Raw genomic sequence first — 4444 nt, 5'->3', positions numbered from 1 at the left:
TTGACTCCTGTGAGGGGAACAATGAGTACCTGTCATGGGAAAATCCACTACAGGGATGTCACCTGTTTTTGCCAAATAGAGCCAGGACAAATATTCTACCAATACTTTGACTTGAAAGAGCAAATCCTGCAACTAATAATGAAAATCGTCAGATTTTAGAATCAAAGACATTGATTTTCCACCCTGTTATGGGACAATAACAGGGTGTGATGTTCCATTCCACACATGTTTTTATGAAATATTGTTACAGAAACATTAAGTACTGTGAAATTTTCTGTGCCATGTTGGGAGTTGAAGACCAATAAATGCAAATATTGGTATAAATTTTTTAAATTACCAATATTTTCAATGCTGTCAGTAATAATGGGTAAAAAAAACAGTTTTTTCTTTACAATACAGACATAAATGATTTGTAACTTGATGATGTGTTACAATTTCAAGAATAAAACATATTATATAGTAAAAGGGACACAGTCTTTTTAAGAAAAAGTCATTATTTGTTAAACATGTCAGTGCTGCAACAAAATATTTAAAACTTAAAACATTAATACTTTTTTTTTTTTTCAAAAATCCTGAGGCCGAAATGTTGCCGCAAAAAAGAATCACCGTTTTGTAAGGAAAACTGATCTTCCCGTTATTTTATTTATGTTGTTATAACGCAGTACAGCAAGGCAGAGTGTGGAAAGTAGTAGAGATAGACAACATGGCGGACGGAGGACGGATATAAGGACGGAGCCATGAAGCCGGTATGTATTATGTACAGTCACTGCTTTGATTCCCGACTGTATAGTGGTTGGTTGAGAATAATTTTAACTTATTCACTTATGTATTTTTGAGAAAGCAATATATTTGCTACAATATTTTTTTAATTTTACATTTATTTCCACAGACTCCACAGAATGGGAGTCACATTTGTGTCAATCAGACTCTTCAGGAACGTCCTGATGTCCGTGATGAGGACAGAGATGCAACTGTGTGTGAGTATCTACTATTTTAGAATGTTGATATTTTATGCTTCAATATTGTTTATGTACATAATGTAATTATGCTATGTATTGACAATGCACAAAAATGTTTTCCAGCTGCATCCAGGATCTACTGCCAGTCATCTGGATGTAGCGAAATAAAGAAGCAGGTAAGATTTATTACTAATCTAGAGATGTCACAATTCCTTGAATGATTAAAGTACTGTGATTTATTAAAATCCATCAAAGCAAATTATCTGCCTCAGTTTGTTGAACTATGTTTTACTATTTATTACCAACTGCTTTTAATTCTTTTTTTTCTTCCAATTGTTTCCAAGTGTTTTCTCTTTTTCATTAAAGTTTTTATTTTTTGTAAGAATATATTTGTTTGTTTTAATGTCTTATGTGTGCATACTAAGCTGGGAGTTGCCAAACAATTTCACTATAGTTTCATAATGACTAATAGATGCCTGTAGCTCATAATGATTGTCTGTTCTGTATTAACAGCTGATGGAGGAAGGCAGAGAGTACTGGTAGCAGAGGAGGTGGCATTCTGGGAGGATGGCAGCTATGAGGCGGTGTCAGGATGGACCCCAAGTTCCTCCAACCAGGACCTCAGTGACATCAGGACTGCATTACAGGAAGAGACGTCAGGTCCACGCTACAGGAGAGATGTTGGGCCTGTCCTGAACGCAGCATAATGTTTGATCATGTTTGGACAAAAAAACACTGCCAGATAGTCCAGAAATGGACAAGCGTTTATGTCTTATTTTGTGTGCAAACAGTAAAAAAATAAAATGAAATAAAGAAAACAAACTTATCTCTTTTATGTTCCTCATATATGAAAATGTTGCATATAAGCAATATCAAATGAATATATTTTAATACAGCATTTATTTTTATATAGATTTTTTAAAATACAGCATTAAAAATATTAATGATTGGGGCGGGGTTTATTTATAAAGTCATAAGTGCTGTCCAATAGGCAGCACATCAACCAACCAATCACATGTCAATGATGAACTGTGATGTCATTGTTTTTCATCCAATGACTGAGGATCCACGTGGGTCTGCTGAAGCGCCTTTGCATATGCTAGGCTATTCGTATGCTAAGTAGAGTCATTAACACCTGCCGCCAGCCTGCTCCCCCCCGCCAAGGATTCCGCATTCGACAGAATTCGACTCCCGTGAGGGAAAACGTAGACTGTCGATTGCTGTAGATATTTGTCGCTGACGAGCTGAGTTTGCGTCAGAATACAGGGTCAAAAATCCCACTTTTCGTCCAGTGTGACTTTGCCAGGAGGCTCAGCCACCTGGTTTCATGGCCCTTTGAGAATAAATGTGTTCAAGTGGGTTGTTTACAACCCATCAAATATGGAGCGGCAGCACCATTTCTTTGGGATCATTCTTTATTCTATTTTTATGCTAACGTGTAAAATTATTAAACCAAAATTATTTATTTGTAGCACTTCTCCAATCAAGCAAAATTTATTGTCACATTTTACAACAGCAGCAAATGTTTTTAAGTTAAATTTCAGTTTACTTTTAAGATATTTAAGTCAAGTATGATTCAAAATTTTAAACTTGATAGAATGATGAAAAATCCTACTTAAATTAATGGTATTAATATACCATTGTCATTCTAAACTTAATATTTAACCATTAAAATTCCTGTTTTAATCCCTAGACTCCTGAAATATACCCTTCTGAAGTCTGTCATGGTGCCTCGAATGATTAAGTGACGCAGTTGCAAAGGGTTAATAGTTTAAGTCATGCAGAACTGATCTGACCATTTCCCTAGCAACGATCAGAAGCAAGACATTGCCCCAGAACTACAGAGACTCATTGTAGCTATGACCTCATCTATGACATAGATCTATGTCATAGATCAAAGAACATGTGAAGTTCTAAATGCTTGCATCTCAAAACAGAAGGTTATATACAAGTAGCTCTTGGACAATTACCACTAAATTACCACTTTTCAAGAACTTTAAGAATGGCAGAAATTGCAGCCACAATGTTTTTTCCTCTGACGTTTGCCACCGGCTATCTGATAACCACCCGAGTGAGGAAAGTGTTAAACAAAGTACTCCCTGGAATTACTTTTGATATTAATAGTCACAAGGACGTGATCGACTATGATGAGTTTGATTCGCACCTTTTCCTTCCTTCCCCGGCTGGGGAAGTGTACTCTGACAAGAAACGGATCTCTCAAGACGAGTGCCCTGACACAGAATATGATATTTTTGATGAATATCTTTTCAATCCTTCCAAGAGTAGGAAGCAAACTTCAAATTTCAAAAACACACTGGCCAGGCAAAACTCCCCGGATGGGGAAGTTTGCTCTGAGTTTTCAGACCGTAAAAAGGCGTTGGAAGACAATATCCCTGGATCGAACACTGCAGAAGGGACCAATATCTACAGTCTTTCAAAAAAGCAAACTTCCTCATCTTGGGGAGTTTATTATTATGATTCAGCAGGGTATTGTGTGAGTCTTCAGACAGATAAATCTGAAATGAGTCTTCAAAAAGATCCGTCTGAAGACTCATTACAGACGGATCTGTCTGAAGACTTTACCCTGGGAGAGTCCGTCATAGAAGAAAACGGAAGTGAAGAGAAGAGATGTAATGCCGAAAAGGGCAAATATCCACCCAAACGTCGAACTTGCAATTCTTGCTGTCCACCTTCTTGACTGACAGGGGTAGCAGCTTAAGAAGGGAGGTCCAGACTTCCCTCTCCCCAGCAACTTGTACCATGTCCTCTGGGGGAATCCCAAGGTGTTCACAGGCCGGCCGAGAGACATAGTCCAGCGTGTCCTGGGTCTTCCCCGGGGAAGACTCAGGGGCTGGACATACTTCCACTCTGGAGTTGCCCATGATGAGAGGCGCCAGGCAAGAGTGGGCATACTTTGTTGCCACCTGTCTCGGCGCCTGTACGTTGGGGTTTACCCTGGTGAACAAGAGGGTAGCCGCCCTCCCTTATGGGTGGAGGCACGGGTTCTGACTGTTTGTGCTGACGGGCCGAACAGCAGTTCAGATTACCTACCCTTCTTGGAGTCCTTGGAGGGGGTACCGGATAGTGCCCCTCCTGGGGACTCCCTTGTTCTGCTGGGGGAGCTTCGATGCTCACGTGGGCAATGACAGTAAGACCTGGAGGGGCGTGGTTGGGAGGAACGGCCCCCCCGATCTGAACTCGAGTGGTGCTCTGTTGTTGGACTTCTGTGCTCATCATGGACTGTCCATAACGGACACCATGTTCAGGCATAAGGGTGTCCATATGTGCACTTGGCACTGGGACACCCTAGGCCACAGTTCGATGATCGACTTTGTCATCGTTTCATCGGATCTGTGGCCGTATGTCTTGGACACTCGGGTGAGGAGAGGTGCGGAGCTGTCCACTGACACTTCACTGTTGTGTCTCAGTCCAGTCTGTTGTCCAGATGAACACTGAAGTGTTTATATTCTTCAACCACCTCCACT

At 40.2% G+C, this 4444-nt stretch overlaps 1 long non-coding RNA gene across 1 annotated transcript in view; it reads left to right on the top strand.

The window, feature by feature from the left end:
* Window positions 1-1672, top strand: part of LOC106943073 (uncharacterized) — a 2811-nt gene extending 1139 nt beyond the window's left edge. The window contains exons 2-3 of the long non-coding RNA XR_001423805.1: window positions 1120-1135; window positions 1473-1672. This is a non-coding gene — a long non-coding RNA (uncharacterized LOC106943073). The remainder of the gene's footprint in view (window positions 1-1119; window positions 1136-1472) is intronic.
* Window positions 1673-4444: the final 2772 nt, after the last annotated feature.

Source organism: Poecilia latipinna, unplaced genomic scaffold (assembly GCF_001443285.1).
Source record: "Poecilia latipinna isolate Pla-1442-1.1 unplaced genomic scaffold, P_latipinna-1.0 Scaffold4850, whole genome shotgun sequence".
Lineage (NCBI taxonomy): Eukaryota > Metazoa > Chordata > Actinopteri > Cyprinodontiformes > Poeciliidae > Poecilia > Poecilia latipinna.
Note: the sequence above shows the minus strand (reverse complement) of the source record. Positions and strands in the feature narration are given on the sequence as shown.